Source organism: Saimiri boliviensis, chromosome 12 (genome assembly GCF_048565385.1).
Source record: "Saimiri boliviensis isolate mSaiBol1 chromosome 12, mSaiBol1.pri, whole genome shotgun sequence".
NCBI classification, from domain to species: domain Eukaryota; kingdom Metazoa; phylum Chordata; class Mammalia; order Primates; family Cebidae; genus Saimiri; species Saimiri boliviensis.
This window is the reverse complement of record NC_133460.1, coordinates 94782438-94806825: the sequence shown is the minus strand read 5'-3', so window position 1 is coordinate 94806825 and position 24388 is coordinate 94782438. Positions and strand designations below refer to the sequence as shown.

Sequence of the window (24388 nt, the reverse complement as noted above, 5' to 3'; positions counted from 1 at the left end):
CGCCCGGCTGAATATCAATCATTTCTGACTCATGGCTGGGATTATGTCTCTCAAAGATTTGGAGAGGAAAAGATAAAAGGACAGGGGAGAAAGGAGAGAAGATATGGAAGACAGAGGAAAGGGTGATACAAATTAATGATGACAAAATAGTAGCATATTCTTTCTCAAACTACACAGATACCATGTAGGCTGAAATGTTATTTAGTCTTTACAACTTAGAAATATGAAGAGAATGAAGTGCCACTAAGTCAATAACAATGATCATCAGTAAACAATAGTGCCCTATGGTACCACTGAATTAAATGCTGTTAACGATTTTTCAAGTTTTCAGTAGTAAAATCTCTACCTGTTTGGAGGCTATAATTTAGTCCTCTGCCTACCACCTTTCCAGCTCATTTCCCATTACTCATTCCTTTGCAAAAGTCTTCCACAACCAAATGTACTTTTTATACTTGCCAATTTCTCTACCTGGAATGCTGTTCTCCCCAAATGTCCACCTGATGGGCATCTAACTCATTTTCAGGCTACAGCCGAACTGTTTCTTCCAAGAGATCATCCTTGCCATACTCGCTCCTCAGATGATACTTGATGTTATACTAATTACACTGTATGTCAATTAAGATTGAATCCATATTTTTAGTCATTTCTGTTTTTCAAATAAACAGAATGACTAGCACAGCAGTGAGGAGGAGAGATGTAATATTTCTAGTGGATGTTTTTGGGACTCTCTAACTCACCCAATTCGAGGTAATATCAATAAGACCTCCAAACAGTATTATCAGATGCCAGGCCAGCATTTGTGAGAGATTGCTTATGAATGCCAGAACTCAAATTTTTTTTTATGGTGCAGTCACGAGCAAATGTTAAGGTGCACACCACCAAAGATGTCTACATGTAAAGTAACCAGCAGTCTCCAACCTAACTCTTGATGAGAGTCAACACTTTTTTTTTTTTTTTTTTTGAGATGGAGTTTCACTCTGTTGCCCATGCTGGAGTGCAGTGGTGCAATCTTGGCTCATTGCAACCTCCACCTCCTGTGCTCAAGTGATTCTTCTGCCTTGGCCTCCTAAACAGCTGGGATTACAGGGGGGGTGCCACCATACCTGGGTAATTTTTTTGCATCATAGTAGAGAAGGGATTTCAGCAGGTGCCCAGGGTGGTTTCGAACTCCTAAACTCAGGCGATCCACCCGAGTTGGCCTCCCAAAGTGCTGGGATTAAAGGCATGAGCCACCATACCCAGCCAACACCTTTTTTAATAGTGAAGCAAAATGTTTAAGAACTGCAGCTTTTACAACAGAATGACTTTATCAAAGTATTTACAGTGATAGGGGCCTAGGACTAGGAAAATAGAAAAGAGACAGCTAAGAAGACCAAGGTATGAGAAGGGAAAGTCTAAAAAGAAATATTCCACAATGCAAAGAAGAAAAAAAATCAACAGTTGTTAATCCCACATGATAAATGAGAAACTAGTGTATGCACAGGCTTATAAGATCCATGGACTGCTTGCTAAGTTGAAGACTATAGTGCAGAACATATAAACAACTATATTTTTAAATTATCCTGCATTCATGTCTAAAGAAGACTTTATTTTTGACAGCCTCATTTGAAAAAAAAATAATTAAATCTTGTTCCAGAGGCATTTGTTCTTCATTGGAACTCCCACAAGAAACCCAATCTCCAAAGTGATTTAACAGAAATTGCTCACTTGACATCCATTCTGTGCTAAATTTAATTTCTATGCATACTTCCTCTCTCTTATCTGTTTATATGGATTTAGTTAAAAAGAAAAACTTGATCACTCATTCACCATATTTCTTCTTTGGTCACACAAGAACTTTCTGTATTCCAAGTTTCAAAGTCTGGGAAATAGGGCTACATCACTGCAGAAAACAGTGGCAATTTGTTCTAAATACAAAATAGCTTATTTTCCTTTGGCAACTCTCCAGGGATTTGGGTGGAGGGAAAGGATATTCCTCTCTAGAGAGCTCAGGCTCTGAACCTGGACTACTGTCAAAACTTAGCCATCGATGGGAGAGAATATTTTTTAATTATCTTTCACATCAATTTGGAAACTGATTAAAGATTTTTGCCTTATTAACAGTTTTTCTACTCTTTGGCCTTTTGTTGGTGTTCATCCCTATTCTGGCAGCCCCCATTGGCTGATTTAATGGTACCAAGGGGCTGAGAAGTGTTGCTGTCCAAAAGAAAAAGCATTCTCTCACAGGGACTGGGAAGGCAATCTGCAATCCCAACAGTAGCTACTTGTTAATTTTCTATTTGAAACACAGTGATGTCAATAGTATTGTACCCTGCCAGCCACCATGGGGTAAAGTACATTTTGAAACCAAAACAAACTTCCTACGTGCTGGCAAGTGAGATCTGAGACACAGTGATAACGCTCTATAAGACACTGACCTAGTTTTAGATACAAAATACAAGAATTAAGTCTACTCTTGTACAAAAGTTTATGTCTAACTCTCACAGTTCTATTCCTACCCAGAGCCCAGTATAATTGTTTCATTATATCAAATTATTGTCCAGGATGGAAGAGGGTAATGAGGAGATACTGTTACTGATCTCTAATAACATGGTAATCTTTCATAGCACAAAATAGGACATTTAAAGACTGCTTTGTAATACAGCTGTTCATCTAAAAGCATAAAATGAACAGCAAAGCACCTTTTAAAAACGGCCCTACTAATAAGATGTGATTTGTTTAATAGTTCATTTTAAGGGGATTTATTCATGTAGTAGTAAAGACATTTTATTAAATGGAACAGGAACAATCTGCCCTGGAAGGTGAATATTCATTATTTTGTAGTGAATATGAGTAACCTGAAATAGCTAAATGATTAAAAGTGGTAACCACGCTTACTACTGGCAGATGGCAAATGGTTTGGCATTGCTGGACATCTGCCAGTCCAGTCGAGCCAGCCAGGAATTATTTTTAAAGTCCCATTTTAGAACAATTTTCCCAAAATCAAAATGCAGTTTGTTTTTTGGTGAGGAGGAGATAAAATGTATGGTAGAAAAAGGGTAACAAAGAGGAACTGCTGGCCAATGTGTATGTGTTGTTGCTAATAACTGAGGCATTTACAGGTCATTTGCAACCTCTGGAAAAATGGAATACACAGAATTAAAAATACGCCATAGTCCCTGATGATAATAGAGAATCAATGTTTTGGTATGTCTTTTTATTTCTAAATTACTTAAATGTTCTGAGCTCTCTTTCATTATATGGTGTCACTTTTTTTTTCTAACCACAAAGGGCCCAACTGAAGAGTCATTTTTGAGAGTAACTTTTGGAGGCAGCCTAGCATAACACAACACCTGGCACCAATCCTGGGCATGTTCTCCTCTGATAAGGCAGAAATGTTCTCAGTGTTATAGTAGGGCACTTACAGATTAGCACTTTTAGGCAGGTAAAAGTGAACATGCCTTAAGAACTACTTTATTTTTAAAAACCCTGCTGAAAAGGGAAAGGTGATAGATTAACAACAATTACAGTTACCTCATCTTTATTAAGTAAAAGACTGGGTTCAAGTTATATCTGGGTTGCAACATTACACTGTGTGACTTGATTCTATTTACATTTGTCTAAGTCTTAGTTTGACTCTCCTCTAGAAAAGCCCAGGAAAAGATTAAATGAGAGAGGAATCAGAGCTCTAGTATTTATTTTATATGATTCCAGCCTCAGCTCAATATTATTACAGTTTTCTAAGGACTGCTACAAAAGCTGCAAGTTCAAGTGCTATTATTTTCATTTCATCAACAGCTCAGGAGAATAGCCCTGAAAAATCTGCACAGTTTCATGGATTTGGGAAAAGAAGGAAGAGGCAGGCTGAGGGGAACATGGTTCATTTTGTTACCACTGCCAATCACAATTTTAGCTGTTCATCAGGCAGGCTGTGTGGCTCTCTTGCCTAAGTACATTCCAACAGCAAGAACATACTGACCACTACCCCAACTAAAGACGCCAGTAGCGTATGGAGGTTAAGTCTTCCAAACGTGGCTACATTTCCTTTCAGATACTGCAGAATGAAAGTTCGATAACATCTTTCAGGATCACCAACAAATGTTATCTCACAGAACAAAAGTCATGTGAAGGATACCTTGACATGGTGGAAAATAAGACCCAACATATATTCTGTATTTTCTTCTAAAAACACCAATATTTCTTGAACATTGCAAACCAGCAAACCCATGTTCCCTCATTCATCTGACCCAATATATGCTAGCAGTAAATTCCAACTGTTTTCAAGGAAATTCTAAGGGCTATCACCAAATTGCTTCTTTAAGAAAAATCCTTTTCCATTACAAAAAAAAAATCTTGAAAAGTCAATCAGTTCTATCTGTGTTATGTTTATAAATGTTTTAACTGCAAAGATGGAATTTCTAATCAAAAAAAGAACCTTATTTAGAAAAGACTGATTTTTTTCACAGCTTTGTCGAATTCAAGCTGTTCTGTAAAGGAATAATTGTGAATCAGGCTGGAATAATGTGAATCAAGATAGGAAAAACCCTACAAACATTACAATTCTAAAGAATAATGTCCTATTTGGTTGCACCAATGGTCCAAATGCCAAAGAGTTCACTTTTAACAATGACACCAACAGATGGCTCAGGGAAAACTATGATGGCATGGAAAACCATGACAGTAACCAGTATTATAGAAACATACCCCTAACATCTCCTTTCTAAAGCCCAATAGCAATATGTTATCAAAGAACTGATCTAAACTTGGTGTGATTTTCTTTCTTTCTTATTAGGGTAGTAAGTCCTTAAATAGTTATCACATATTATTATTAAGACTTTCTAAAATTTTGAAAATTCCTCTTATAAAATTCAAAGGGAATAGACTCTCCCTCATTTTAGTCATTATGATTTTTGATGAAGAAATCTAAGTGTACCCTTTCATAATTTCCAGGTTTCTCCCTTGTCTTAATTTAGCCATTATACTTCCATATTAGAAAGCCAGTATCCTTCTCACTTAATTTTAGATTTTAAAGGGTCAGCTTTCCTCTAGTTACTTCAAGATAAAAGTATTAGAAAATAAAGCATTCTATGAAACATAGATTTTCTGTAATGGCATAAAATCTCCTATCAACCTCAGTTTTTAGGGAAGCTTTAAAAAGACAGGCTATGGGTTACAATTTTTAAAAATCAATAATCTTGGATTGATGCACTAGTGCAGGCAGAAAGTTTTAAAAGGCACAGGATTTCCCATGCAAACCTCTTGCCTGGGGTTCTCTATTAAAGGATGAGAAGCATTCAGATAAAATGTAATGTACAAAGGGAAATACATGATCTCAAAGTTACTAGGCTCTTCATCATATAGAGCCTATTAGAATAAAGTTAGTATCTTCAGTAGTATTCCAAATCAGAAGGACCTCTAAGAGATCATGGAAGGCTAAGGAATTGGATGTTCAGTTACCTTTATTTACTCAGGTAATGATAGATTGATCTGTCCCAGTTGAAGCTTTGGGCTATTTTCACAAGACATTTGGGCATTCACCAACACTGCCACCACAACAAGAGGGAGAACCGTTGCAGATACTCCCTCACAGAAAACACAGCCATTAAAAAATGACACTGTATTTTAGCTGCCATCAGAGACATACCAGGAAAGTGACCATAAATTAATAAGAAGGTTGCATCACATTCTCCAAATGTACTCTCAGGCCTATATCTACCTTATCCATGCTGAAGCTGCAAGTTCACTTTCAACTCAGAATAAGTGACAACTATAATGATTAAAAGATACTGTAAAAAAGATTCAGATGTAGTTATTTCTCCTGAAAGCCCTTTTAAACATACTGAAAACATGATGAAAACCAATTATGGTAACCCCCTAGAGAGAACCATGCAGAGGAATAACCGCTCATGTCTAAGCTATCCACATTAGCTTCAGCCCATGATAACCCCCTGCTATGAGTTTACCTCAACTCCCATCTCAAACACATACAAGTTAGCACTTAATTACATGCTGCTTACAGGAGCTTGTAAAAATATCTTTTGTCTTCTACCTAGACTGTAAGTTCTCCAGAGCAGGACTCAGGACTCCTACTTCTCTTATCCTATCCCCATTACCTAACATACAGTTAATGCCTAATAGTGCTTGTCAGTTGATTTGTAATTATCTTTAGGAGTCCTCCGTCAGTGTCAGAACTATACCCCTTCAAATGAACTCCCATTTCCACCAAAAATTTCAAGTCAGAAAACATGATCTTGGGGGTATATAAGACTGTTAAGAGACATTAGCAAAATTACCCATTACTTATAAGTCATCCTAGATTGATAATCAAAGAAAGTTCAAAACAAATCCTAAATTTTCAAGATCAAGTCATCAACAAAGTTTGAAACAAACCCTAAATATAAATTTTTAACGTATTTTCTTGTTATCTCATTAAAAGCTCAAAGGGTCAGGAAGGGAAGAGAGTCAGAGACAGGAGCCAAATTGTACTTTATTGAAAACAGTAAAACTGATGCTAAAAGATTAATAATTTTTAACTATTGTTTATTCCTAATGACTGCTGGGCCTGTCCTAGCATCTAACTCCTCCGTACTTAGAGCTCTACCAAAACCTTCACTTGCCAAGAAAGATGTGTCCATTTTGCAAATGGGAGATGCCAAGCTCAAACCTATGTTTGAGCTCCAGCTTTTCCATATCCAAACCAAAAAATCCTACAAAGAAGTAGAATACAGCTCTCTATACCATTTCCAAAAAACATTTCTCCATCAAGCACCAATTGAAAAAAATAATAACATAAAGCACTAACCAGCACTAGCCTCAAGCTAATGTTTAAAAATCAATTTTTTTTTCTATTCCATTCAACTATTACTAAATACTGTTGACTACAATTTTAAATGAATGGGATTTTATCAAAAATTATAAGGCCAGTTAATATCTACAAAATGATATGATAAAGTTAATAGGAATTTGCCTGAGTAAATTAATCTACATAAGAAATCTTTATCCGGATGAAATTTAAAATTTTATGATCTCAAGAATATTTAAAAATCAATTACTAATATATTTCCTTCTAATCACAGCAAATCAGAATGTGCTAAACAAAACTATTTTCAAAATATCCAGTAAAATGCCCAAGACCAAGAACAAGTTTCAGTATATTTGAAACTTACTAAAATAGTTACACATTACTTTCTTTTTAATAACCTCTTATCTCTAATTGCTTCACAGCTTTCAAATGAGTCAAACTCAGAACTCACACATATGTAACTCATATACCTTTGTGGGAAAAAAAAGATGTGTATGTATCTCTTTCACACACACACACACACACACACACACACTCTCTCTCTCTCTCTCTCTCTCTCTCTCTCTCTCTCTCTCTCTTAAATTGTAGTAACAGAAAAGTGGCTCCAGATCAACACCTGCAAGGACCCACTGGCCATTTCAATAATAAGCTCTATAGCAGCATGTATGGAAATTTAGAATATCCTAAGATATTTTCCTAAAACTATTAATTCTGAACTAAGAGAGACATTAGCTTTCCAAAAAGGATAGGTCTTCCTAAGGCTCTGTCCAAGATCACTGTTCCAGCAGATCATGGAAACTTCCATGAAAGATTCCATTTCTGTAAATAATTCTACAGGCTTTAAACGATGTCAAATTAAACAGTTGTGAGAATAAACAAAAAATCATAAGGAAAATAGGATTAACACAATTGCAGATGAAAAACACAGAAAAGAGTATATCTCGAAAAGCAAGCTGAAAATAAGATGCTATGCCAAATTGAGCTATTTAGAGCTATTTAGACAGAACAGGGTAACAACACATCAAGGGCCAGATACTTGTATGAATTCCAAAAATTCTGAGGAAATGTTTTCACAAGAAAAAAGATCTGTCACAGCTTCTATGCCAATTATAGTAAACTTTAAGTCACAATTGAGTTTCTTGGTCTGCTGCACCAATTCAAATACAGAAAAAATGTACTTTCATCTGTAAAACCATTGCACTCAAGAGGCATTTTCTCATGGTGCAACTTTAGCAAAAGAGGTCCCATTATGAAGCACAATCACCACATATTTCCTAAGTGGGTCATATTACCTAGAATATTCTAAGGGGACAAACTGTTCTCTCTGAAGCAGGAGTGGAGAACAAAACTATTTTCCTTGGAAAGGGAATATATTTGCAGGGTAGCAAATATCTCACTATGTGACTTCCTAAAATATTTTCTATCTTGACATGGCAGGTTTTACCAGCAAAAACAAAAACAAAAAAAACTCAGCTATTTATTTGACCTGGCAGTCAATTTTTTTCTCTTAATCTAATGAAAGGTGCAGAGCCTGCTACAGAAATGGTCATTACTAATTCAGCTTAAGTATTAAGTGCAAGGCACTGTGTCAGATACAACCAAGTTACAGTTTCTTCCTCATGGAATATATATGCTCTAGCAAGAATATAAATGATCTAGAAAGGGAGGAAATAACAGTAAAAAGTAGTGTGGGTTAAAAATCATACAAGTGACACAAACAGTGAATCTGAGATAGGAATTTAAAGAGCTCAGTTTGGATAATTAGGTAACAGTTTGTGAAAAATTATGTATTTTAGCTGTGCACCTTGAAGGCAGTGTAAAAAACTCTGGTCTGTGAATCAGAAAATCTGGGTTCTCATCCTGACTTCGTCATTAACCAGACTGGTAGAGTATATTACTTAGAGGGACTTAGATTTTCAGATACTCTATTAGATGATCTTCTAAGGTGTCTCTCACCTTTATTATCTATGAAAATGTATGAATACAATATACCTATTCCTTTCTTAAAATCTTATTTTAAAGTACTGTAAACTAAGTGACTCAAATCTTTAAGTTCACAAATTAATGCACTCTTACTACAGAAACTGTGACAATAAAATCAACATGATCGTTTCCCCTTGAATCTCACTCCTTTCCTCAGAAATAACAAAGTGTATCAGTTTGACAGCTCTTTTGAGGTGTAACTTTTCTGATGCATTTACATACACATACATGTACATACAGAAATACAATCGTCTCTCAGTATCGATGGGGGATACCAAAATCTCCAAATGCTCAAGTCCCTGATATAAAATGATATAATATTTGCATATAACCTATGTACATACTCCTCTATACCTTAGATCATCTCCAGATTACTTATAATACTTACTACAATGTGAGTAGCATGTAAATAGCTGTTGTATTGTTTAGGGAATAAGGACGGGGGAGGGGGAATGGTTAGGGAAAGTCTGTATATGTTTAGCATAGATGCAATTTTTTCCCACAATATTTTCAATCCATGGTTGTCTGAATCCATGGATGTGGAACCCACAGATACAAGAGCCAACCATATATGATTTTGCTTTGTTATTGACATAAATGAGATACTGAAATGCTATTTTGCAATTTGCTTATTTTCATTTAATATGTCTTGGAAATCTCTCCACATACACATATATACATCTACGTCATTCTTTTTACTTGCTACATGGTATGGATGTATCATTTAGTCATTGCCCTGTTAAGAGAAATTTCAGGTTACTTCTAATTTTTTGTTATTATAAACACCTTCGTTATTCTTGTTCATGCCTCTCTGTACATGAGTTGAAGTTCAAAGGCAGGGGGAGTATATGGTCCATCTGAGCTAAAGTTATCCAAGCAGAAAATATAAGAGAAGATGAAAAAGCTCAAACCAGGCTTCCACACTTTCAGCAAAGGGAAAAATGAAGAGTCACAACAGTATACCAAAAATACCTTTAGACTAGGAGATGGGAAGACATGGGTCCTAGCTGTTGGTTCAAAAACTAGATTTAAGAGTAAAAAAGTGGGATTGGGTACTTGAAGTCACAGAAATTTTTAGTCTAGAAGAAATCTTAAAGATCATTCAATTCTATTGCCTAATGTTAGAGGAACTCCAGTCCTGTGTGTAAAATAGAATATGATTTGATGACCCCTAGCTTTGGCTTTTGCCTCACACTCTCTTGGAGTGGTTAAAAAAAATTGTTTGAATAGTCATTATGATAAATGCTAAAGGAGGACAATGAGAAGTGAAAATGGCCAATCTACAGAAGGCTGCAATTAAAACACAGCATAAATATCTAGTGGACTCAGTCAGCACAGCTCTGATTTCCAACAACACTTAGCCACTCTGGAAGCAAAAAAATAAAAACAAACAGTAGACATGTCCTAGAATTAGGAATGGAACTTGGCAGATTATCAAAGCAGTGAGGACATTATTTAAATGCTACTTTTATTGTCTAAATGGTAAGGAAGAAATATTCCAACATACTGACCTACAGCTACTCCATCCAGTGATCACTGGAGCCTACTGAAGTGACTGATTAGATACAACAATACAATACAGTTACAACCACAAAACCAGATTTCTGGAGCCTGAGCAAATATAAATCTGTTCATGAGCATTTAAATTTTCAGAATTTGTGTCTGTATCTATCTATATGAGCTTGTGTGTATATAAACAGCTTTGAGGAATATGTTTATAGTATACACACAAATATATGTTTCTTAGGGCAAATTCTAGTCTTATACAAATATTTATCACTTATCAAAGTACTTCATTAAAACCATATCATTATAGCTACAGTACCATGTATTATAATAATCTTTAGATATTTACAAAGTACCAAATTTTAAATGCAGTGAAATTCTAAGCTGTTTTTTTCTGCCGGTCATGTGTGTTTGCGTGTGTGTGTGTGTGTGTGTGTGTGTGTGTGTGTGTCTCTCTCTCTCTCAAGTGTTACATATGCATGTAAGTATTTACATATACCTGTATCCGGAAAAATGCTTCAGAAACAACAGAGTAACAACTTAGTTTCTAATATGCCAATAACTACTGAACTTAAAAATTCACAAAACTGTACAAAACTTTACATGTAGGCAGGGATTTCAAAGATCATCTAGATTTCCTCCTTTAAAAGCCAAGAAAAGCAAGACCTCAAGAAGATGTATAACGTATACAACATTCACAGCCTATCAGTAGTAGAAATGAAAGAAAAAATTATGTCTTCTGACTTCTGGTACGATACTCATGTCAATGCATTACCTATCACCCAAGAAGCCATCTGTGTTGGATTCTGGGCATCGTTTTTAACAATTTGACTCTAAAATCCTGTTTAGTATCTAAACCTGTCTTTCTCCACTGGCTTTTTCCAAAATAACAACAAAACAAGGAAGACATTTACTTATGAGTTAAACTCCAACTTTTCTTGATTTAGAAAATGTGAGTATAAGCAATATGTCATGTGTTTGTCATAGTGCTGATTATTTTCCAAACAAATTTTTCTTGAAGAACTGGTTAGCTAGTAATCACATTAGGAAATTCTGTTGTCATTACTGAATCCTAGTTTAGACCTCAAGTTTTTCACTAGTAACATTTATGGGGCTTTCACTGTCATGGGATTGACATTATTTAATAGAGTAAGTAGAAAAAGATAGGCGAGCACAAAATAATTATCTTCTTCCTCATAACAGCTCAAATATATCAAAACAATCTGAATCTCTACATTTTTAGAGTATAAATGCAAGACACTAACAAAGTCGCCCATCTAATAAAAATATCGATAGATTTCTTACTGATATTCTTCTTGGCATGCTTTAATTGCCAAAATTTGTACCAGAATAGAAATTATCTTTAAATGAATAATATTCTAATTTAAGAAAAGGTATTTCAATTTTGCTTACTATTAACCTTTCAATATTTATCACAGTAGTAACAATGGACAAATTTCTTTACAATATGCAGCAAAAGAATCTGGCAAAAATAACATATTGCCTTAAAGTCTAGTAGAATTCTCCTGTGTAATTATTACAAGCATCAGTACTAAAGGTATAGTCAGTTTATGAATCCAACACATTCCTCAAAGCTGCATATAAAATAAATTTGTGTATATTGCATTATCTAAAATACCTCAGGAAAATCTATTCATTAAACTTTTCCTGATGTTTTTTAAAAAATTACAAATTCATAGTTTGAGAAGAATTGTTTTCTTAAACAAGTTACAGATTCACTAAGTTAGACACTCTGCAATCACTTGCATAAAAAGCTACCACAACTTTGCTAGAATATACCATGTCAATTATTCAAGGTCTGACTTATTTATTTCTATGTATAATTTTAGAAGCTGAGTTTCAGGTTACAATACTTCTGATTATTTTTTTAAGACTTAAGGATCTCATCTTTTCCCACACATCAGTTGTAGAATTGCTTTAAACCTTAGTAATTGGCTAGCTGAAGAACTAAGAACACTTGGTTCCTACAATTCAGTCCGTCTCTGAATCAGCCTCTGTCACCTTGCTGTATATGTAACCTAGGTCAGGGAGTAGAAAGCTTAGTCTTAATGAACTATTTCTGACAAAGGTCAGTATAGACATTGTGAATCTATCTAGACAAAACTGCAATGACTTCACTGCACAGACTGCATTTTTAGATGTGTAATTTTATCCTGACTACATTTCCTCTATTTTTTCTCTAAAACCTGCACATTACTTCATTTTTATCTCACGTAACATTCAATTCTAACTCTGACAGGTACCTATCTCTGCCCTCTGACAACTGTTTTTAGTTCATCTATAGTTTTCAGTATTCCTATCCCTATAGAATACAGTTAAAATATTCATTTACTTGCTTACAAAAGAAATATATGAATTATGTTTCTCTGACAAATGATACTATTCTTCATACTCTTTGATGTTAATTTACATATTTATCTTGTTCCTAAGAAAATTCAAGTAAGTGAGCGTCCCCTACTTTCTAAGAGTTTCGTAAGAAAATTCAATTAAATGAGTGGCCCCTACTTTCCAAGACATAGTCACTTTTTAAGTGTTCTACACTAACCCTTTATAATTCAGCCCTGTAACTGGACTCCTACTGTCCAAAAAAGTACAAAGAATGTAATTATCTTATTCAGGACTTTTGCAATAATTAAAAGCATGGGTGTCAGTTTTCTACCTTTAGACTAAAAAAGGGAAGTAATCACAATTTTTATTTGCCTGATCAGAAAACTGGATCAGTAGCTACTTCCTGATCACTGACAATGTTGTTTCTCTTTTCCTCCACAACTATACTTCTTAATTTTGTTGTTCAAGGCATAATATAATCAGGCTATATTGTTACATCTTAAATGAAACTGATAAAACTAGTAAATTCTTTCGACATCTGGTCTTAATTTTGTTAGATTTCATTGTAAATTAAAAGTCCTTAAAACCTATACCTTCCCTTTGTTTCTAGTCCAGAGGTTTTTTTGTTTATTCTGTTGTTGTTGTTGTTGTTGTTGTTGTTGTTTTAACATCTATTATGCCATGAATTCCCAGGGAATAGGTTCCAGCAGCTCAGGCATCTTTCCACTGGTTCTTACAAAGTACGTTTCTCTGGATGGAGCAGGCTGGTGCTTCAGCTGAACCCAGATACCCTTCTCTTTGGCTTATTTTTCTGATCATTTTCCTTCATGCATTTCAGGAAGCTACTTCAGCTCTTGGAGTGCTTAAAAAATATGCTCAATACACATGTTAATTCTCTTGGCAAGAATCTTGCCCTTTGCAGTGGCTCACACCTGTAATCCCAGCCCTTTGGGAAGCCGAGGCGGGTGGATCACCTGAGGTCAGGAGTTTGAGACCAGTCTAGCCTACATGTCAAAACCCCATCTCTACTAAAAAGACAAAAAGTTCACTGGGCATGGTGGTGGGTGCCTGTAATCTCAGCTACTCAGGAGGCTGAGGCAGGAGAATCACCTGAACCTGGGAGGCGGAGGCTGCAGTGAGCTTAGATCACACCATTGCACTCCAGCCTGGTTGATAGAGTAAGACTCCACCTCAAAAAAAAAAAAAAAAATTCCAGCCCTTAACTTGTTCATGTACAACAATGCTAATATCATGCTTGCAGTCTTCCAGTTTTGCCATGGTAACATTTGTGGACATTTCTTTTAGAAGAGTACCCATTCCTTTGATGTCCACAGTGTCGCCTTTCTTGTAGAATCCCATGACTATGGCCAAAGGAACAATTCCATGTTTTCTAAAAAACCCAAAGAACATGTATCAGGAGCCTCTCCTCTTTCCCTTTATGTTTGTTATTTTGGCAAATTACTGGAAGATGGCAGTTCCAGCTGAAAGGAAGGTATATTCTTTTCATATGCTAAATAGAGCTCAATCTTTCTCCATTATTAAATGCTCATACCACATTACATACTAGCACCACATAATTGTAAAGTGTTGAGACATCTGTGCAGTGCCATCAGCTGATGATGACATTATCAGGTTTTAAGTGCCAAACTACAAAATCAATGGACTTTTCAAGACCTTTTCCCCATTCAGTGGTATCTGGTATGATAAATGGATGACTACAAAGTTGGTGAGCAACCCTAGATGGATGGACAGTAACTGTGGAGTGGTAATTTTATAGTTTTGATTCACATTTCCCTAATGACTACTGATAGTAATCATTTCACATGCATATTGGCCATTTCTTCTTCTTCTTCTTTTTTTTTTTTTTTTTTGAGACAGAATCTCACTCTACCACCCAGGCTGGAATGCAGTGGCATGATCTCGGCCCACTGCAACCACTGCCACCCAGGTTCAAGCAATTCTTCTGCCTCAGCCTCCCAAGTAGCTGGGATTACAGGCACCTGCCACCATGCCCAGCTAATTTTTGTATTTTCAGTAGAGACGGGGTTTCACCATGTTGGCCAGGCTGGTCTTGAACTCCTGATCTCATGATCCACCCGCCTCGGATTCCCAAAGTGCTGGGATTACAGGCGTGAGCCACCACACCTGGCCAATATTGGCCATTTCCACATCTTATTTGGAGAAATATTTTTTCCGATTCTTTGCCCTTTTTGGATGAATCATTTGTCTTTTTTATTTCATTGAATGCATTATTTGTTTTGCAAATATATTCTTTCATCCTATAAATTATTTCACTTTCTAGATGATGTCCTTTGAAGCACAAATGTATTTCACTTTGATAAATTCTAATGTACCTATTTTTTTTGTTGTTGTGTTTTTGGTGTCATATGTAAGAAACTATTGCCTAATGCAACATCACAAAGATTTACACTTATGTTTTATTCCAAGAATTTTATTGCTTTAGTTCTTAAATTCAGGTCTATGATCCATTTTGAATTTTGTGTATGGTGTGAGGTAGCGATCCAACCTCATTATTTTGTATGGAGGTATCCAGTCATGTCAGCTCTATTTGTTGCAAAGACATTGAATTGTCTTGTGATCCTTGTTAAAAATTAGTTGACCATAAATGTGAGGAATTCTTTCTATACGCTCAACTCTATTCCACTCATCAGTAAGTCTATTCTTTGGTCAGTGCCATACTGCTTTGATTACTCTAGCTTTATAGTGAGATTTGAAATCAGGAAATGCAAGCTCTCCAACTTCATGCTTTTCAATATTGTTTTGGTTATTCTGGGTACCTTGCATTTTCATATGAATTATAGGATCAGTTTGTCAATTTCAGGAAAAAAAGGAAACTAGAACTTCCATAGGCCTTGCACTGAATCTGTAAATCAATCTGGAGAGTATGGCCATCTTAACAATATTAAGTCTTCCAATCCATGAGCGTGAGATTTCTTTTCATCTATTTAGATCTTCCTTAATTTATTTCAAAAATATTTTGCATTAATAGTTTTCAGTGTACAAATCTTTCATCTTATTGGTTAAATTTATTCCTAGGTATTTTATTCTTTTGGATGCTATTGTACATGTAATTATTTTCATCTTACTTTGCCCAGTCCATCAGAAGATTCACTACCTATGGCAGATACAGTCTTATGAAATATATTTCTGAAATAATAAGACTTGAAAGTTAAAATTACACCTTGGTCCAATGGGCTGCAGAATGGATGCTGTGTTAGCATAGATAAAAATAACATTAATATCCTTGTACATCTCCATCAGAGCTCCTGGGTAACCAGGTGTATTGTCAATGGTCAATAATCTTTTTTAAAAATTTTTCTGAGGTCTCAGCAGGTTTAAAATAGTAAGCTATGCTATAAACAATATGCTGCCATTCATTCAGACTTTATTGTTCCATTTATGGAGCACAGGCAGAGAAGATTTAGCATCATTCTTAAGGGCCTAGAATTTTCAGAACGGTAAATGAGCACTGGCTTCAACTTAAAGTCACCAGCTGCATTAGCCCATCAGCCCCTATTAATACAGTCAGCCCAGCCTTTGAAGCTTTGAAGCCAAGCATTGACTTCTCTTCTCCATGACTTCTGCTCCAGCTATGAAAGTCCTTGGATGGCATCTTTTTCCAATTGATAGTGGTTTCATCTACTCTGAAAATCTGTTCCACCTTCACTGATTATTTTAGCTAGATTGCAATAACTTGCTACAGCTTCTACCTTAGCAACTGTTGCTTCACTTTATATTTTTGTTAGATGACTTCTTTTCTTAAACCTCATGAACCAAACTCTGCTAGCTTCCAACTTTTCTTCTGCAACTTCCTCACCTCTCTTAGCCATCAGAATTGAATCGAGTTAGGGCCTTGCTCTGGATTAGGCTTTGGCTTAATGGAATGTTCTGGCTGGTTTCTATCCAGACTACTAGAAGTTTCTCCATATCACCCATAAGGCTGTTTCATTTTCACACTTGTATGTTCACTAGAGTAGCACTTTTAATTCCCTTCAAGAACTTTTTCTTTGCATTCACAACTTGGCCATTTGGCACAAGAGATCTAGCTTTCAGTCCAGCCTGATTTTTGACATGCCTTCCTCACTAAGCTTAACCATTTCTAGCTTTAAATTTAAAGTGAAATACATGTGACTCTTCATTTCACTTGAACACTTAGTGGCCATTGTAGGGTTATTAATTGGCCTAATTTTAGTATTGCTGTGTCTCAGGGAATAGGGAGGTCCCACAAGAGGGAGAGAGATTGGGCAACAGCAGGTCAGTGAAGCCATCAGAACACACACAACATTTATTAAGTTATGTGGGCATGACTTGTGATACCCTAAAACAATTACAATACTAACATCAAAGATTACAGATCCACAGATCACCATAACATATAAAATTATAATAATAAAGTTTAAAATATTGCAAGAATTATCAAAATACAACACAGAAACATGAAGTGAACATAGGCTGTTGGAAATCTGATGACGGACTTGCTTGACACAGAGTTGCCACAAACCTTCAATTGCTAAAAAATGCAGTATCTGCAAAATGCAATAAACAAAGTATACCTGTACATAAGATGATGATATATGCAAACAGAAATAGTTTTCCTTCTTTCTTTCCCATCTGGATGCCTTTTATTTCTTTTTCTTATCTAATTGCCTAGATAGAATCTCTAGTACAATGCTGATTATTAAGTCATGAAAGCTGACATCCTTATTTCTGATCACAGGGGGAAAGCATTCAGTTTTTCACTATTACAAGTGCTATAAGCTGTGAGTTTGTCAAAAATGCTATTTATCAGGTTGAGAAAGTTACTCTAAGGTATTTTTATATTGACATACTAACACTCTTTGAATCTTAGTAAAAACCAAGGCTAAAGAGGGATTTTGACTAAACTTTCTAGAATTACAGGACCCAATCTAAAACTGCAGACTTTTAATCCAGCTGAATGTATAGGTTAATTTCAAACCTACAATAAAAGTTTGATTTCCATAACCCTGCAACTTGGCTTTAATCCAAGCAAATATCCTTTAAGTACTATTAGTGAAGAGTTTTAAAGAAAGTTCTGCCAAGCCAATGTTGTTTCTTTCCTCCTAACAAGTGTACATTTTTTTCTAGAATGTGCACACTGTGTAAAAAAAGTATCTTCTTTTAAACAAGTATCTTAAAAGCACACAAAACAGGCAGTGAAAACCATTTCAGATATGTTCTTCCTGCCAAGGAATCCTAAATTAGTCAGATGATGTACCAAGAGAACACTGCCTAGCCCACAGTCATAAAGATTTACTCTTACATTTTGTTCTAATACAAGGCAGACCAAAATCATCACTCTGTCAAAATATCCATGTAATATGGGGACATGATACACAGTACAGAAAAAAATTAAAAATGCTACATTATGGTATCCAAACAATTGGAATAAACAGAATTAATGCATCAAACATTCTAACATGAAGAATTTGAAATTTTTTATGGTATTCTTGTCTACAAGTATAAATAAATCTTTTCCTTGTAAAAATGCTTACCATTTTCAAGTCATAGGATGAGAAAGGAATAAAGATCTCACAAGGAGAACATAAACTCCATCAGATAAACTGTTCTCCTTCACGAAATTACCTATCCTTATCTTAGTGTACTGTATGATATCTTAAAGGACTAAAACAGTCCATACACTTCTAAAAAAGTAGGATAAACTATGGCATGGTAAAAATCCTTTAAGATGTTCTCACTGATCAAATTTTCTCATATAATTTATGTACATTTTAAGAATTCATTAAATTTTCTATTTGCCTATTATAAAATCCTTTTATTATATGTCTACTGAACTCTCTCAAGAGTATATCTTCATCACTTTTCACTGAAGTCATTATAATGTAGTAATAGATTGATTATAAATCTACTATCACATATCATTTTTCATTCAATGAATTTTTACTAAATGGGTGCTATGTGCTAGGGTAAATAAGACAAAGTCCCTGCCTTCTTGAAACATATTTTAGTGAAAGAAGTCAGACAGCATAAATGAATCAATAATTCCAACAGATATAAATGTTAAGGTGACATAAAAAGTAATGTGATAAGAGTATGACCAGGGGGTGAATATCATTCTCTAAGCAGATGACCTGAGAGTTGAGAACTAAATAATGATAAAGACCTATAGCAAGGGCTTTCCAAACAGAAGGAACAGCAAGTGCAAAAGCTGTAAGATGGAAATGAGCATTCTGTGTTTAAGGAAAAGAAAGGAAGCAATGTCAGCAGGGCTACAGGAGATATGGGATAAAGTGGTACTCTTTGTAGGCCACAGATTTTATCTAATTGTAGTGAGAAGCCAGTGAAGGATTGTAAACAGAGAAATGACTCAATTTGATATATTCTTTGAGAAGATCACTTTTTTTCCTTGCTGCAGTAAAGGCACTGAGAGAAGATCCCTTTTACAGCTATGTGAAGAATGAAATGTAAGGAGATATTTGTAGTAGCAATTAACAGAAAATAATACTTTTTCTTTACAGTGTTTCTTAGACCTTTGTTTTCCTTTCTGTTCCCAATTCTTTTTACTGTATGGACTACTTCAAAAGCATTCAACCTAGTCTTCCTGCTTCTACAGCTAAATTGCACTTTTTAAAAGGGTTTCTACATGCCAATCTCTTTGCTTCAAAAGCCTCAAAACTTCACCACTGCCAATAAAATAAAATCCAAATTCCTTGACATTCAGTAACATTCCACAGTCCAATTCCAACCCACCTTTCCAGCCTCATCTTCCACTACTAATCTGATAGACTCTACTATTTAACTCAATATGGTCTACTCACTCCTTCCTGAACATAGCTTATGATGCTACCTTTCTGCTTCCACAGTTCTACTCACATTGACTGCTTTCCTTATTCTTTTCTTATATTCAAATTCTCTCTCTTCTTCACGGCTCAGTATACATTCTCCTTAATTACCCAGAGTAGTAAGTTTTGACTATGACCCATAGTATTTTATATCATGATCCAGTATACACAAGTTTCACAATTCCATATTTACTTCATGCAGTGCAGCACTTCGGTATTTTCTTCTATTTCTTTTTCAAAATGACTCACTAAATGATCACATAGACCACTAGTGAGTTTCAATTTTCAGTATGAAAAATACTATTAGTTTATCTTTCCAGACATTTGCTGGTCATTTAACTATATCATGATACCGACAGATCAAATGTAAATACCAAACTTCAATGACCTTAACCTTAAGAATAGAATAGGATATCTTATACTTCATTTAATCTATCATGATGCTACACACAGTATTAATCGTTGCTGAAGAAAAAGACTGATATTAACCATAAGTCTCATATTCATGATCAAAAATAATCATGATTAGAACTGTTTTGTGTTCATATCCATCTTGTTTCAAATTGTAGCTGTGATGATATAATGGCCAATTTTTGACACTTTGACTCAAACTTTCTGCCTTTCTACCTTACAGAATTATCTAACAGCCTTGCATAGTGGAGGAACACAGTAAGAACTCTATAAATGCTAATTTTCATTTTTCCCTCAGAGGTATGTGAAAGTCCCTACATGGAGAACACCTACTACCATTCACTAGACAGCTTCTCTTTTGTTAATAAATGCCTAGTCACTTCTGCTCTGCCTAGGAAAACATCATTGGTCCAGTGTTCTTTCGCCTCTTTTAGCTTTGCCAAAGTTGTAGTAAGGATAAGCCTTTTTGTTTTGATGGAACAAAAAGCTATTTAAGGTTAAATGGCCTCTCCTGTAGTCAGTACTAAGGTTCTTGACCATCAGAGTCCTGTTAAAAGTTGTTGATTCTTCTTCTTTTTTTTTTTTTTTAAAGACAGAGTCTTGCTCTGTTGCCCAGGCTGGAATGCAGTGGCTCAACTTTGGCTCACTGAAATTCCCAGGTTTGAGGTTCAAGCAATTCTTGTACCTCAGCCTCCCAAGAAGCTGGGATACTGGGATGTGCCACCGTGTCCAGCTAATTTTTGTATTTTTAGTAGATGGGATTTCGCCTCGTTGGATGGCTCTTGAACTCCTGGCCTCAAGCAATCTGCTTACCTTGGCCTCCCAAAGTGCTGGGATTACAGGCATGAGGCACCACGCCTGGTCAAAGTTGTTGATTCTTTCTAAAACATCATCAGCAAATTGAATTAAGAAAATGAAAAAACAATGAGGCAATCTAAAATCTATACTGATACTGTATTGATACTGCCTTCTCTGGCAAAGGACCCAACTTGTAAGATAAGCCAATGGGCAAAGTAAATTCTTAATTCTTTAATCTCAAAGTCTCATTAAGTTTACCGCAAGATGATTCACACAGGATCCTGAGGAATGCAGAACATCTGAAGTACTTCACTTCCCCCTCCATCTGCTAGGCCTATTATGACCTGTTGTGGCCCTAGCGGGGTAGGGTTGGTACACAGGTAACAAATGCTCTGAACCACCTACAGCAGACTCAGGATAACAAACACGTATTTAGCCAGAAATCAGCTCCCAAGATTTATCCAAGAAAAAATCTGAATTTTTCTATCAGTCCTGAAACTACCTAGAGCTCCCCAGTGGGCTATAGGAATCCTGGGATAATTGTGAATCAAAACAAACTACTCTGGGCCTGGCAAAACCCGATCTCCACCACTAGGTTTCCCTCTGAGATCTGGTCATATAAACCTCAACATTTGGTGGCTATCATCTCAAGGCCAAATGCCAGGGCTTCAACAATCTTAGGGCTTTGTTTGAGATAGCTATCTGGAATTACTTAGCCATTCACCAGCAATTAAAAATAACCCACTCCAAATTTCACTGCATTTGCTCCAATAAAAAAATACTAACTCAGAGCAGCTTATATCCAAGATTTCAGAACCACGCTAAAAAGGAAAAAAGCAATTTCTGACATGATTATGTTATATAAAGTGGCAAATTTTAAAGAATATTAATTACTTCAGGAATATCTTTTCAGAATGAAGACAAAACTAAACTGATCTTTTGATAGTGAGTTACTGTCTTCATATAACATCACACTCAAAAGTACATCAAAGGTAAAGCCAAAATTCTATTTATTTTAAAGGATGGCAAAGCTAGATTAAGTTTTCTTTCTTTAACACATCAAATAAAAAAGAGGCCTTGGTAAAAAGGACTATTAAACAGAACTAGATGGGAGCCTTAAGACGTAAAAACAATATAGGCTTAGATTTTTAAAATATTCCTGTACCACCTTCTTGCTAAAACACTTCCCCTATCCTATGTCTACCAGTATTTTTGTTTTTTGCCAGACCACCACTGGTAACTTTCCAGAAGTGGGGTACAGATTATTATTCTAAAATTGAGTTTTATTTTTATTGATAAAAATTCCTTTTAAAAACAAATATATCTTGGAAAAGTTAATTCTATATCATTTTTCAATGAAGACTCAGGGAATAGAGAGAGGAAGGGAGAAAAAGGAGTAAAGAGAAAAGGGAAGAAATAATTTGAGAAATAAACAATGTCTATCAGTCCTTTGGGCTAATAAGGAATATCTATTAGCACTTCCAAGGCTATTATTAGAAGAGGATGAGGAAATCATGCCTTAACAGAAGTAAGGTAGGGTAAGAAACCAGTCTTAAAGTCTTATATGTAAGTAAATAAAATAGGAACAAACTACCTTTATTGGAGATGGTACACAGCCCAGGTAATAAAAACTACATGTGTTATACTTGTGCCACAGCTAGATGCTAGATTAAACACCTTACATGGCATACCAAAGTAATACTATGGGTGTGCATGTATCGTCTGTAAGGGGTTTTAAAAAGGTTATCAGTAACTCAAAATAATCTGCAAAATGCATTCAACAAAATTGAATCAAATATTTTTAAAGATCCATACCAAATAGTTACTAAAAAGAGTCTCTACTCCGGTGTTAATCGTGTTTGTGAGGTTTCCAATGAGGGTCCCCCACGGACCACATTCAAATGAAATAATTATAAAAGCCACATGTTTATCAATATTTACCCATGGGCCCAAAATATACTCTATGATCTAATTTAGAGTAAGTAAACTTCAGTTTAAGGTTTTATTTTTAGGATCCTCAGAACTGTCATTTCTTAGTCTTCTTTATAATGTTTAAAAGAGCCAGGTATGTCCTACCTACATCCATCCAGGTCTTTAATAAACCAGAAATCAAAGGCAAAACAAGAGATTCTTTAAAATGAAGGAGTTTCTACCACTAATTAGCAAAACGTCTTTGACTAGACCACTCAACTTTGAGCTCCAGTTTTATCCTTCACTCAGTATTAAAGCCATTGTCTCCTGTTCACACATCAAATGCTAGGCATTGAGGATACAAAATTGAGCAAGACGGAATCTCTGCATCTGGGGCATAGTCATTTGGCAAAAAGAGACACATGAACAAATAATTACAATGCTACCTATTCAGTCTTACAACAGGAGACATGAATATAGCATTGTGCAAACAAAGTAGTAAAAGCCACTGAGTGTGCCTAAAAGACTATGCTAAGCCTTTTCCAGGGGATTTGACATTTAAACTTATTTTCAGTGAGGCAGTTAGGCTAGCCAATCTATTTTTCGTTAAAGGGCTGACAAAAAGTTGAAGGTCATGCATGAAATCTTACTTGTCAAAAACAGCTGGTGCATATGATTTCAGTTTGTTATTCATTTAATCTCTCTCGGCTGGATGTGGCGGCTCACGCCTGTAATCCCAGCATTTTGGGAGGCTAAGGCAAGCGGATCACAAGGGCAAGAGATCGAGATCATACTGGCCAACATGGTGAAACTCCAGCTCTACTAAAATACAAAAAAATTGGCTGGGCATGGTGGTAAGCGCCTGTAGTCCCAGCTACTCGGGAGGCTGAGGCAGGAGAATTGCCTGAACCTGGGACGCAGAGGTTGCGGTGAGCCAAGATCATGCCACTGCACTCCAGCCTGGCAACAGAGCAAACCTCTGTCTCAAAAATATAAAAATAAATAAAATTTTTAATTTTTTTTTTTTTAAGACAGGGTCTCTCTCTATTACACAGGCTGGAGTACAGTGGCATGATCATGGCTCACTGCAACCTTGGAACTCATGGGCTCAAGTGATCCTCTGACCTTAGCCTCCAGAGTAGCTGGGACTGCATGCCACCACACCCAGCCAAATTTTTTTTTTTTTTTTTTTTGTAGAGATGGAGGGCGTCTCACTTTGCTGCCTGGGCTGGTCTTGAATCCTTTGCTTCAAGCAATCCTCCCACCTGGGCCTTCAGAAGTGTTGGGATTACAAGCATGAGCCACCATGCCTGGCAGAGAGAGATTAATCTAATCTCTATAACAAAAGGAGAATATTTTACTCCTACAATTCTTATATTTTCTTCTGTCCTCTTCTTATATTTATTTTTTCAATTAATAATAATATCATCTAAGACTCAACTATCTATAGCTAACTAATCACCAATTTCTATAGACTCCATTCCATACTCTCTACTTTTGTCTACTTCTATCTCAATGGCCACCATCATCTCTTACCTAGATTACTGAAATAGCCTTCAAAAGGGTCTTTATGCCTCTGGTATCCCTTCTCCCAACCAACCAATTCTTCAAACTATAGCCAAAATTATATTTCCAAGACACAGGCTGATCATATGATAACCCACGTTAAAATTACATAACTGCTCCATATGGGTCTCAGGAAAAATCTAAACTCTTTGTCATGGTAGACAAGACTCTTCAACACCTGGCATGCTTTACCTTATGTTACAATCTTTTATATTCATACTGAACCTTTTGCAGTTTCCTC

General features: G+C 35.8%; 1 protein-coding gene and 1 long non-coding RNA gene across 7 annotated transcripts in view; both read right to left on the bottom strand.

Moving 5' to 3' along the window:
* The window catches only part of MXI1 (MAX interactor 1, dimerization protein), a 76976-nt gene that overhangs the window by 15305 nt on the left and 37283 nt on the right, over positions 1–24388 (bottom strand). The window lies entirely within an intron of this gene.
* On the bottom strand, positions 938–23596 carry LOC141580647 (uncharacterized). Its single transcript, XR_012512933.1, has 2 exons — positions 14765–23596; positions 938–13551 (listed from the first exon to the last, which is right to left on the bottom strand). It is a non-coding gene; the product is annotated as an uncharacterized LOC141580647 (long non-coding RNA).